This window comes from Chiroxiphia lanceolata, chromosome 3, assembly GCF_009829145.1.
Source record: "Chiroxiphia lanceolata isolate bChiLan1 chromosome 3, bChiLan1.pri, whole genome shotgun sequence".
NCBI classification, from domain to species: Eukaryota; Metazoa; Chordata; class Aves; order Passeriformes; family Pipridae; genus Chiroxiphia; species Chiroxiphia lanceolata.
Genome location: NC_045639.1, coordinates 97,217,325 through 97,231,150, shown reverse-complemented (window position 1 = coordinate 97,231,150; position 13,826 = coordinate 97,217,325). Strand labels below are relative to the sequence as shown.

The window sequence follows — 13,826 nt, the reverse complement described above, 5'->3', positions numbered from 1 at the left end:
TTACTACTTCAGTTACATAAGGATAGATATAACTAGACATATATTGCTGCTGTCACTTCTCCCCAAAAATACAGAATTAATGAGCTCTGGCCAGACAGTCCTGGCTTGTCTCAGGTTTGTCTGGTGGAGGTTTTTGGGGCAATATGTGGATCCCTTTTTTTTTTTCAGTAGTTAAGTTTTAAATTTATTATAAAACTTTAGCTACAGGTTATTTCTCAGATGATAACATGAAATTTTTTTTTTACTAGAAAGCTCCTCCTTTTCAAACCTGGTCTGTGGAACAGTGAAGCTGTTTTCTTATATTTTGCTGTGCTTGTAACTGGATCCATTCAGCCCTGAGACTACAGACTTCCTTTGTTCCTTTGTTGCATTCAAAATCCTACTAAAGGTAAAAGAAAACTCACAAGCCTGGGATTTATTGCTAAGTGTAGATGAAAACTTCACAGTCAAAACGAAGAAATATTATTAGTCCTGATTTAAGAGAAAGGAAAGGAAAAGAGAAATAAGTAAGAAAATTAAAGGTTCAGACTTCATAGTATCTGCATCTTGATCTACTGTTGTATCATGTCACATACCACGGTAGTGGGTTTCAGTCAGGGTGACCAGGAGCATTACAGCATTCTCAGTTTTTTACCAGGAGGAGTACAACTTTAATACTGATGGTTTCCTTTTCCTTAATCTAGGGTCCACTTGCATTTGCATTCTTCCTTACCCTTTCTATACCTTGTATATTCTTCACTGATCTAAAATACTACATTAAATCTCTATTTAATTTATATGGAGTGTGAGTTACCCCAGATACAAGCTCTTTGTTTTCTCTTACCCTTGTAGCTGGTTGTGCTCAACTCCCTAAACTATTTCTGCAGCTGATGAGCTGCAGGGATAGGGATGCAGATCCTCCAGTGCCCAGCTGTTATGATACCATGCCATGTCTATCCCACACAGCATCCCATGCCTGTGTTCCAGTTTCCAACACCTTGATCTCATTCCATCCCTATACTCTACTCTACATCATGGCACTGCACAAATGTTTCATTCTACACAAAAAAGCTACTTCTTACTAGTATTAATTTAAATTTAGTTATAAAAAACCTATGTAAAAGTAAAACAAATTAGGTCATAAATTTAATTTTAAAACTGATCCAGCTAACAAAGTGAAATAAAATTCCTGGCAGGCCAAGAAAAACCTAGACAATAAGTTTGACAAGTTCTACTACTGAGACCTTACAAGATTAGTACAAGGTACACCACTCTTGCAAACATAGTTTTCTACCAGAAAAAAACCCCAAACAAATGAAACATTATGTACCAGTTCCACACTTTACAGAGCAATGCACTATAACACAGCCCCCCAAAAATACCTTTTGAGCAGTGACTGACTACATAAGCACCTTAACTCATCTCAAATAATGTATGTTATGAACAAACAGAAAAAACTAAATAGAATTATTAGCTTGATATGGTACCAAATATGTTGGTTGTGTCCTGGTTTTGTCAGATATATTTTTAAAAAACCAACCATCAAAGCTATTCCATCTAAATAATATTTGAGCACTTCATTATTACTTGTTTGGAAAATTTTTTTTGAACAATAAATCTGAACAGTCTGCATCAAACAATCATATACCACATAAGTGGGGCATATTTTGGTATGTTGTATCATCTTAATATTTCTTGCTGGATATTTACTGTTTTCAGTTCTCCATGTTTCTTTCGAATAGATAAATAAGTACTTAATTACTGAGCATTAGATTATATAAGATTATTATAGAATATAGATTCACAGATTATAGATTATTATAGATTCACAGATGAATTTTAAGAAAATTATGGTTTATTAAGAAGTTTGGGGGTTTTAACACAAATATAGCCAGCACAGAAACTAGATGAGTTGTAATACCTGTTGTTTCTGTCAAAAATAAAAGAACAGAAAGGTTCTGTATGATCCTATTTAACATTATGTTTCAGTACTGGTCAAGATATTTATACCGGATAGAACTGAAAAATGTATCAAAATTAGCTGAGCCTAGATGGTCAGGTAAAGCTCAGAGAAGAGAACTTTAAAATGTAACATTTCAAAATGAAGAATGTAAGTGAAACTAATATCAGTTTTGGCATTTGAAAATTATTTTTTTCAGTAGATAACCTTATCTTGTTGCAATTTGAGCCAAACAAAAATAGATTTTTAAAAATTTTTTTTTAAACTGCTTGCTGGAGAAGTTGGAGGTTGTTACGAAAAGGATAAGCTTCCTTCATGTTGGTTTTTTTCAAACGGAATGAGTGTTTTCCCTTCATTGTTTTGGAAAATTTTATGGAAACAAATGTTATTGAAAGGATAATATTTTTAACTTAAAAAACCTTAATTTTATTCTTTTGAAATCTAATCATATTATACATATTTTATAAGAATTCCAGAAATATTTCCATTTTTCTAAGAGAAATTAAGAAGAAGACATAGAAACTTCATTTCTATTTTATGAATCAGTGAACTAATTCTCAGCTAATTTGCATAAGTTTACTTGCTTTTTCTATGTGAATGAAAATAATTTGTACCAAATTTAGATAATGGATTATCTCAGAAATTAAGATGATTGTCTTAATTTTCAGTTCTTCAAGAATCCAGAAAAAAATATTTTACAGTTATTTTAATTTAGATACTAGAGTATGGAAAACAATAAGTTAGGTTCACATTTTATATAATTTTTTCTTACCATACTAAATTATAAGATGATGGTGATAGAGTGTGAATGTTGATGTCATCTAGTTCTTTATGATATTTTCTTTGTGATCCCAGTAACTGCAAATTTCTGATTACTTTTGGAGCTTTAATCTCAAAAATTAGCATAACATCAATTTTTTTTTCTTCAGTTTGAGGAAGAAGCCTTTATAGTTTCTCAGCATTAAGGACAGTTTCTCACATAGTCTTAATCTAGCTGTTTAATACATGATCAAGCTCTCAATCTCAACCAAAAATATTTGAAATTTCCTATTTTCCTAGTGTGCATTAGCTGATCTATTCCTGTTTAGTCTATGTATCTCTGAAAAGAAAAACCATATTTTTCTAACAAAAAATCAAAGTCACACTTCTGCACCTAAATGCTCTGACTTCACCAGCTCTGTTCATAAAGGTGGGTCAGTATATGAAAACATATGGAAATGGTCTGGTATCTTTCACAGCTCAGAGCTGCTTCATTCACATACTTAAAATGTACTTGCAATGTTGCAGGAAAACTCTCCGCAGTGCCACCCAAGGCTATGGCTGCTGCTCTTTCCATTGTGGGGTCTCTCCTCTTGCTACTGTTTACTGTGTTTCTTTTCTACTTCTTTTCCAGCTGACACATTCTTTGTTTCAGTCGCTCGGAAGTTCCCTGGTGATATGGTTTGAAGCTGGCTCCCTGCCAAGTCTCCAAACCTTACCACCAGAAGCCCCCCCCCCCCCAAACCTCAGGAAGAAGAGGGAGAAAAAAAACCAACCAACTAAGAAAACCCGAAACGAGAGAGACAGCTAAAGTGATATATATAAATATATTTACACTTATGTTACAATTGAAATATATATACAATTTAAAAATATATAGAATTTCACAAGGGAAGGGGAAGGGGGAAGGGAAAGGGAACAAAACCAAAATAAAATATATATATATATATATATCCCAATCAGTAGCCCGAGATCTAGTAACTAAGAGTTAGCAAAGAAAATATCCCACCACTCTCCTTGGGACAACCGAGAGTCGCTCCGGGACGATCACCGGCAACCTCCGCCTCCCAAGGTCGACAAGGCCCTACCAGACCTCACTCCCCAACACGGCAGACTCAACAGCAGGGAACCTGCACCTCCAAGCCGCCGGAAGGAAAGAGAGAGCGAAGGCCTCTCCTCCTTTCTTCTTATAATCTGGCTTACATAAAAATCGTAGGGAATACTGGGTAAATCTGGACCTTTCCTTGGTTACAGACTGGTCACCAAGGAAGGCCTAGCCCAAACCACCACACCTGGTTACCCTTTAATCCTTCTGTGGTCATCTTCCTGTTTAAATAGGAAAACAAACACCCGGAGCAAACACCCTCCAGACAGTTCTCTGTATTCAATCTACATGCAGTGTCTGCACTCGCAGCCTGATCTTTACACTACTGCTATACAGGCCACTCAAGAGTGGTGGCCATGCAGGCGCCCACAGTATCTTTCTGTACTTCAAAAAATTGAGTTTACACTTAAATATCCCTCATAATCAACAACAACAACAACAACAACAAAAAAGGTTGTCACTCCTACTGGAGTTTATACAAAAGCATGTGAAATGCTGTTAACAAAGCAAGACCTTTGCGTCTCCAGTACTGATGATAATCATGTTTCCATACCAAATGCCATTACTAAATTTAACTCTATAGGTGTGTTTATAAAAGTGCTTGAACCTCTATGTAGTCTACATTTGGCTCCTGATTTTTTTATAAAAAGTCTTTTTTTTTTTTTTGTCTTAGGGATGAAAGAATTTTATGGAGTTTTATTAGTTGTTTGGTTGTTTGGTTTTTTTGGATTTTTTTTTTTTGTCTAGAGGGTAAAAATTAAGTATATGAAATACTGAAAAAATAGAAACATATATTATGTTTCAAAGAAAACCCAAATAATTATAAGATAAACTGTTTTGCATTTCAGTACTTATGTAGCGTTACTTAGTGTTTTCAGAACTGCCAGTGCTTTTGGGTTTTTTTCATTCCCACTTTTCCTGACTGCTGATTAGTTACCATATGCTCAGATAAAGCCAAAAACCTCTAGCAGCTGAACAGGTGTTCTAAGCAGTGCGTGTGTTAAGGAATTTTTTTGCATATTAACAATTACTTGTTTTCAGAGTTTCTCCTTTTTAGCATCTTTTAAAATTTATTAGTAACACTAATTCTGGTACTCTATGGTTCTCCAAGTTTTGTGGCAGGTAGATACAAAGTTTTGCTGACTCTCTGAATGTCTGTTGTTTATATTTAACTAGATAAGACTGTGAATGGACTACTGAGAAGAGATACATGCAATAGGAAAAAGTGACAGGTACAAAGGTCTTCCATTTCTTCCACAAACTGATTTCTTTTTTCTGTCTCAAAAGTCCGCATCCCTTTGGATTGGAGAGAAAAATTTAGGAGAAGGTGCTACTGAGCTATCTGCATAAACTAACTTCTGAAAGATTTCAGGGATAGATACACTACTGTTGTCTGATATCTGAAGAGCCACAAAATGTTTTCTGGCTTCCAAGATGCAGTGCTCATCCAAGGAACAAATGATATTTTGCTTATCAATTGCAAATCCAAAGGTCACTTTCATTTTATTATCAATAGCTACATCATAAGGTTGATTATTATAAAACTATCTTTCAAATTTTTCTGGGTTTTTAACTTTTTTCTTTTTCCTTTTTCCTTCTTATCACAAACAGTAATAGCATGCAAGAACTTCTGTAATTTACATCTCACAAGACAAATTGATTGTTACATAAAAAAATTTGCAGCGAATCATTTCTATATGACATCAAAGAAACTACGTAGAACAACTCTTTCAAATAACTTTATTACTTTGTCTCAAACTTTTTTAATCTGCTGTCAGTACAAGAACCTTTCTAATGCAATTACTTCAGGGAGTTTTAAGTATTAAAGATATGAAGGACAGAATTTGTGTTACTGTTTTTGTTATTATTTTTATTACCTTGAAATATTTTCATTAGAACATTATCTTGTATAATTCATGCAATATCTCTTCTTTAAAAACCACCCTGAATGTGGAATAAAGCCCTGCACCTTATTGTTTAAATTCCTGGGTTTGTTTTGTTTTTCCTGTAGTATCCAAAAAGTGATGATTTTTTATAAGATTAGTTGTTGAGATCCATTCACAAGACTGTGAGAAACTGGTCATGAGGATGTGCACGAAAAAACTCTGACAGCATGATTGAATACTATATTTAGATTCTCTGAGTCATTCATTATTTTGGTCATATTTTTTACTGAGGTAAATGATAAGTTAGAATTTCAAAATAGATTTTTTTTTGGTTTTTTGTATTAGGAGAGAACACAAAACTTCACTCCTTAACAGGAAAAAAATAACATGAATTTGAGGGATAATGAAAAAGAATTCTAAATACTTTTGGCATTCATGTTAATATGAAGTGTCTTCTCTCTGGAAAAACTGAATCAAAACCCCTAAAATTTAAATATTTTTTTTCTCAGTAATTCATTTTTAATCAAGTCTAGTTTAGATTTAGAAGATTTATTAGCTTTACTCCGTTTAGAAATAATTAAATCATAGCCCTCTGCCATTACCTCTGGGTTGAGAACATTCCCTTCTGTCTCCATTAGGCTTTTACCCAATTTCTCACTTCTTTCCTCACTAGCAGTAATTGTTTCATGCAGAGAGTCCAGCTGTTAGACCATAATATCATTGTCCCAATCTATCATATTCAATGAGTTCTAGAAAGATAAATCACTTCTGAATGCTACAACAAGGAGATATCTAAAGATAACTTTGCATATAAACCCAAACCAAGCCTCTTGTTTCAATTTGTGAAAACACTGGAAATTGACATTCTTTCGCATTTTATTTGCAGGAAAATGTTGTCTCTTTTAAAGGTAAATTTTTGGGGGGATTGCTGAGACCTGTGAGACACATTGCAACTTACTTTATGTTTGGATTCAAAATCCGCAATGATGACAGATTTTATGGTTTTGACCTCAAACTTGACATGATTTGAAAATTCTTGGATTTGGCCTGCTTTTATATTCAACAATAATATAACTTTTTGCAGTTAATGTTTTTCTTTTTGCTTCCTAAAATAATGAATTTGGTGCTAATGTTGCAGCTGAAAACCAAACCTGTAGTGGATGGTCAAATTCTGATATTGGGGAAATGTGACTTCTAAAAATATTGATTTGTGTGAAACACTTGATTTGAGTGTAAAAAGTTGTAAAAAGTTTTATATTCTTAAAACCTTATGTACACAAGTTATAATTGTTACCATTATTATTAAACAAGTTTAAGCAGCAATAGTTTTAAATTGTGATGATATATTAGAATTTTATAAAAAATGTCACATTTTAACCTTTACAGAACTAGGAGCTGACATGATGCTCACTTAGTATTCTTCACTCGTGCTGTTGAAGACCCAAGGCAGCCTGTCATCGAAGGTGTATTAAGCAGCATGACAGAGACTATAGGGATATTTTGACACATGTCAAATCAGGGTAATAACTATATTATCCAGGCAGCATAAGGAGATTATTATGAAATTCCATGGTATAGCAAACCTGTCAGCATCTGGAATAGAACCTGAATTTTCAGAGAAAAGTTGTTTTTCATTTTTGCAAGTACAAATACCTTGTAAGGAGGTATTATGTATAACTCAGTCTACATATATCTATACTTCAGGTATAGAATTTTAAAGCCTTGCACCAATTACACTATTCTTAGAAAAAGTACAAATCCCGGTTGAATGATTTTCCTGAATTTATTTGTGACGGGTGGGTATACTGAACTCATATGCCTTAAATGTTCTGATAAGACTACATATGCATAACATTTATAGCCCAGTTTGAAAGAGGTGAAAAGAGCCCAAAAAGTCAATACCAAAGAATGTTCACTTATTCAGATTATTAGTGCTGTGTAAGTGACTATTCAGACATGTTTAATTGTAACAGGGCAAAATCACCATCCCAAACTGAACAGGGTCAAGACTCAGGTCCAAGAGCTACTGCTGAGCCTTCAGAGCTGTTACACACTCAGAAAGATCTGGAGCTACGCTTTGACCCAAGCCAGGAGCTGTCTCTTGACACAGCGGAGGACAAGATCAAACAAGGGACCACAACAACCAGTCTGCCTTTGGCAGAATTCAACCACCCTATTGGGCAGGTGCGTGGACACAAGCAGAGCCATGGTATAGCTGGCTTCAGAGGCAGAAAAATCTTCCTGAAATTTACATTTACATTTACTAATAGCCATTGTTTCTGTAGAACAATGCTGTCTTCTGCCAGGAGTTGTGTGAGTGCAAGGGGAACAGTAAGAAAACATAGCCTCATATAGCCTACTTCTTGCTGTGTAGATGCCTTCCTGTGTTCACCCCATGCTGCAGCCTCCCTAATGTCTTAGAAAACCATAAAACTCTGAGTCACAAAGGCAGGCATCAAAAGAGTATATGATGGGATAACACCAAGTCATTCAGGGAGATGGGACACTGCTATGAAAATGAAGGGAGAAGAGTGTAAGTACTAGTATAAAGGAGCTTCATTTGAACCACTTTTACTCTTTAGCTCAGATCAATGACAAAACTTTTGTTTCTCCTCATTGTAAGGATGCATGAATGTTGTGATAAGGCTTTTCACAGAAAGGGATTGGGATCTCCTAAATATCCTCTAACAGATAAAAACATGATTGTATGAACTTCAGTTACCACCTCGCCTATAACATCCCTGTAACACATATTTTTTAGAAAACTAAAGGGAGAAAACCAAGAGTTCAGTCCTTAACATATCTGTATAAGTCCATATCTTGGGAATTTGTATGGAAAATTGACATTTGCTGGATGAATACTATATCATTTTCCTATGCAGACACTAAATAATTAGAGGAAGAAAGGGGAAAGAGTTGACTGCATTCCTTTACCGTGTGATACAACAGAGCTGAGCACATTACACTGAGGTGGCATCCACCCCTACATCCTGCTTAGTTTCTAAAAAACTTATAATTTCTATATATTACTTATGGTGTCCTTATAAAAATTCTTTGGAGAAAAGGCCTCTTCTCCTGCATTATTACGTTTTTACGCAGTGATAATTACTGAATTGACAGAATGGAGTAGAGATGGATTGCAGTGTGAGCAGGCTGGAGAGTGTCTCTAAGGTAATATCATCTATGAGGTATGAAAGACAGGTTCTTTGAGCCAGAACTAGTTGGACTTCTTATTTGTGGTATTTTGTCTTTTAATTGTCTCTTTGGATATTAAAGCCAAGTAGTTGATGAATTTTTTTCAGGAATGAACAAACTCAAAAATCTCTCCCTTATGTTTTTCCTTGATAGTGTATAAAATACAAGATACCCAAAACTATTTCTTTTGTTCCAGTAGTTATTATCTTAGCACATTTTAATTAATGTTAGCATAATTTTAATCTTCTGTCAAACTACTGTTTCCTCCTTTGAAAACCCTACTTGTTTGAAGAACAGAAAATTATTTGCATTTAAGATTGTTGCCAGTAAGTCCATTTATTAATAAACTTTGAAAGTATTTAATTAGGGCCAGACAAACTTGCACTTAGTCTTGCAAGTAACCAGAATAGGTAACACACAACATAGGTTCAAATCTGCCCCCAAATAAATAATTCCACGTACCAAATAACAAAGATTTACTAGCAATTAACTGAAATGCAAATTATTGAAATAGTTACAAGAACAAGTGGTATTCTGCTTGAATGGGTAGGAAACTCTGGCCCCTTTAAGTGTCAGCATAGCAGCAAAGAACTAAGTAGGCAATATAAATTAGTGAACCATAGCCAGAATTATTAAGGTAAAATTGATTTTTAAAGCTGCTGAAAATAAATCTTAATAGCTATGTATGCCACTGAATCTAGCAAATTTCTCCGATAGAATAAATTGATAGATCTAGTCCACTTCACTGCCAGATGTTACTGAAATTATTTCAGGATCTATAAGCAAGAGCAGTGCATGCATAATCACAGGTTGTCAAAGATTTGGCAGCTACTCTCATCTTTGCTTCATTGCTTTACATGGTTCCCATTTGTCATTTAGTATCACAAACCTTCAAGCATGAGAGATTAGAGCACTTCAGCTAACATGCTGCTACAATGGTTTAAATAAGGAGCAGAAACTCACTTTCTAAATGTAGTCTTTAGAGAGAGAGAAGGAAGATTACTCATGAATGCCTAACAGAGTTGATTAACAGGTATGTTTCTAAGACTCATCTCCTTAAATTAGACCTAAAAAGTGCAAAAAGCATCACATCCTTATCAATTAGGATAATCCATTTATTAAAATTCTATCCTGAAATGAATATAAACCCATTTAAGGATTATGATTGTACCCTTCTTTCATTCTACTTTCTCTTTAACTTATCATTAAAGTCTTTTATGTCTCTGATTAGTTTTGAACCCATTAATTACAGGGCACTGACTGAAAGAAACTGCCTCTGCAAATAAGTAGCTAAAAAGACATTTTTCTTTTAAGGCAAAATCTGAACTGAAAAAGATAAAAGAAATATTTGATTCAGTTGTTTTAATTTCTCTAAGGACACTGTTAAACCAAAAGAAAAAAAAATTAAATGCTCTTCTTTTAAGGATAGGCTCTTGTATTTTAGAATGCAGCTTCTAAGATCATCTATAAGGATTTTTTTAAAGCAAACACATACCATAATTTATTAAAGGAGAATCTCTTGTTTGTGATTTTAAAATTGACAAACTCTCTTGTATAGCCAAAACAAACAGAACTCACTCATGGTAGCCTACAAACATATTCATGCATACCAGAATTTGCTGTCCTGAGTTTGTATCTTGCTCTGCAGGGATGGCAGCAGACCACTGCGATACTATAGCGTTTCAACAGATGGTGAATGCTTTTATTTCTTTTTTTTCTACTTCCAATTGTGTTATTACTCCTACAAATTGTACGCAAGGCTATGCTAAGTTTATTGTGATTATGCCAGGCATGCTAATATCTTCTGTATCATTTTGTTTATTTCTCTTGTCCTTCTCTCTTACCATTAGACTAAACTCATCTACAGTCATCATAAGCTTGGTCTTCTCCTCTGCTCTTTCCACATGAAAGTACTTGTCAAAAATACGAATTGCTTGCTTCTCATAATAAAAATGAAGCTAGACTTAGATGCCTTTCACAGAACCTTTACATAAAAACTATTCAAACCATTATCAAACTTGGTCATTCAGCCATGCTGAATTTACTGCCATTTCTCTTACAGGTCTGTATGCTTGGTAATTTGAAATATTATATACAGTGACACTGATCTTTGTTCTGAATTCACTGGTATTAAACACAATTTTCAGAAGATGGTCTAATTTAGTGTGTTATACATAAGTGCTATCATGTCCCTTTTATTTTTTTTTTTTTTGCATAGCATTTATATTAAACCACTGCTTATGCTTTAGGTACAAAATAATACATTATAGAAATAAAAAAAAAATAAATAACAATGAGTCAAAAGGCTATGACTGCATTCCAAACTTCATTTGTGTTTATATCAGGCAGACAAATAAACTGGTGGATAACTCCATTAATCGTAAAAATAATTGTTCTGATTCTATAAGACCTTTAAAAGTCAGAGTGATGATCATCATTTCTCTCCTCTTGTTGTTTCCTTATCTGAGTAGAGTTTTATACTTAACTGAGCTCTACTGATTTTTGCAGAAATCAGATGCACTGCAGTTTTGCAGTGGCAAATTTTGAAAGGGAAACTACATTAGGAAAAGAGGAATAGATTTCATTTGAATTATGACATACTGTGGATACACACACACATATGTGTAGATATGTATATATATGTATATATATTATACTGAATTCAAAATAAGTACTATATATAAATAGAAAATGAGTAAAATATGCAAGCTGCATGTAGAGTTTTCATGTTAGGGGAATAGATGAGCATTTCAAGCTCTTATTCACAAGTTAAAGATATTTTGACATAGTACATAACATCTTTTTAAAACAAAAGGATCTGTACAGTTTTGAAGAGAGCTGGAATACTGTTGTTAATTTATCTTAAAGAAAAATGATGTAATTCAATAATGTAATTACAACTTTGTACATAAAAGGAATAACATGGAATTAAATAGGCAAATAATTAGTGGATCAAAACTCAGAGGAAAAGAATGGACTGACTTTGGGGAACTTTGGAGGCCACTCTCTCATCACAAGCACAGCAGTTCTCATGGTTTTTTTAAGAAGGTGCAGATGAAATGTGTGCTATGAAATAAAGTCAGAAGAAAAACAGTAACCCGCAATACAATAGACAAGAAATAGAAATGTATTTCCTACACTATACCACTATAAAATAACTGGTGTATTTGGATAAAAGACTCTATAATTTCTTGTGTTCATCACTCTTGGAAATTAAGATCTCAAACCTGCAGGTGTGCAGTCATAGCTAGAGGGGAGTAACAGCTAGGAATTTGCCAAGAATGCTAAATGCCATGAGAAAATAATCCAGTTTGCTCAGCCACTGTGAGGATCTTCAGCTTCTACCCATGCAACTTAAAGAGACAGAGATTTCTTTGACTGCAGTACTCATCACACATATAGGTGACATCATGGAGGGTATATCTTAAGAAATGTTTATCCACATTATTTCACTTTCCTTACCAATTAGCTTTATGTTGTTTTCATGTACTTCTCCTACAAAAGAGAGTTTCTGTCACCCCTCATCACCTCAAGAGTATTTTCAACAAGTCAGAGAATGTGATCCCTCCCATCTGCTCAGCATTGGTAAGAGACATCTTGAAAGCTGAGCCCAGCTCTGGGTTCCCCGGTCAATGAGACATGGGCACACTGGAGTGAGTCCAGCAAAGGACCTCAAAGATGATGAAGGGACTTAAATATCCCTCATACAAAGAAAGGCTGAGAGAGCTGGAACTGTTAGGCCCTGAAAAGAGAAGGTTCAGGAGCAATCTTAGCAATATGTATGAATACCTGATTAGGGCACATACAGAAATTGGAGCCAGACTCCTCTCACTGATGCCCATTGAAGGACAAGGGGCAAAGGGTGCCAACTGAAAAACAGAAAATTCTGTTTAAATGAGAGAATGAAACTATTTACCGTAAAGGTGGTCAAAGACCAAAACAGGTTGCCCAGAGATGTTGTAGTATCTCCATCCTAGGAGTTATCCAAATACTGACTGAAGTCAGTCCTAGGCAACTCAGGTTTTGTGATAAAAGCTCATCTGAACCCAAAAAGGTCCCAAAGCATGTGGGGAAATTCAAATGGTACCTTGCTTTGGCTGCTCCAAGGTCATCACAGGAGTGTGATCAGCCCATCACGGGTCCAGCTCAACAAACCCAGAGAAGCAGAAGAGCACAAAGGCAGGCAGGAACCCAAACTAAGGACTTAGAAGAAAGGACACTCTGGCTGGGCCCTTCTCAGTGCTTTCCCAACAGAACCTCAGCCCAAGTGTCTGGTCATGAAACCCATAAAAAGGAGTCAACAGTAGAGCTGGACTTTTGAAGTAAGGAGAGTTGCTGCCCTGGGATATGGGGCACATTATGGGGTGCAGGGGAAGAGCATTTTGGAGATTGTAGAAGATTTATTGTAGGATATTTAGGAGGAGGAGCAGAAGAGGGGAAAGGTATGGATGTAATTACCTTCACAGATTTCCAGAATATTCTGACTTGGAAGAGACCCATAAGGATCATCAAGTCCAGCTCTTAAGTGAATGGCCTCTACTGGCACCAAACCCACAACCTTGGTGTTATTAGCACCATGTTCTAACCAGCTGAGCTAATTTGTAGAGGAACAAGGGGAAAATCTCTTTCCTCTATGTGTGTATGCAGAGAGGAGTGTCTGTGGTGCTAGAAGCTCAAGTCAGATGTTAGGTTGGAACAGCCATGTGTCTGTGACACCAGCAACTGGAGAGACTGGATTGAGTGAAACTATGCAACAGTCTCTGTAGTGGGACCAGGGTCAGAAGCCCTGATGTCCATTGTGTCAGTGACTGGAGTGAGTGTGGGTCTATGAGTGAGTATGTCATCATTAACAAAGATGAAGCTGCACTAATTGGCAAGTAGGTGAAGTAACTCGGGAGCCAGGTGTGTCTCTAAAGGTGAGACAATGGGGCAGTTGGCTAGT

At 35.3% G+C, this 13,826-nt stretch overlaps 1 long non-coding RNA gene across 2 annotated transcripts; it reads right to left on the bottom strand.

The window, feature by feature from the left end:
- Nucleotides 1-220: 220 nt before the first annotated feature.
- Nucleotides 221-13,561, bottom strand: LOC116784879. 2 transcript variants are annotated; one of them, XR_004356280.1, is made up of 4 exons: nucleotides 13,343-13,561; nucleotides 12,674-12,753; nucleotides 11,867-11,950; nucleotides 221-471 (listed from the first exon to the last, which is right to left on the bottom strand). It is a non-coding gene; the product is annotated as an uncharacterized LOC116784879 (long non-coding RNA). The 2 variants fall into 2 exon arrangements; XR_004356281.1 differs by lacking the exon at nucleotides 12,674-12,753.
- Between the last annotated feature and the right edge of the window lie 265 nt (nucleotides 13,562-13,826).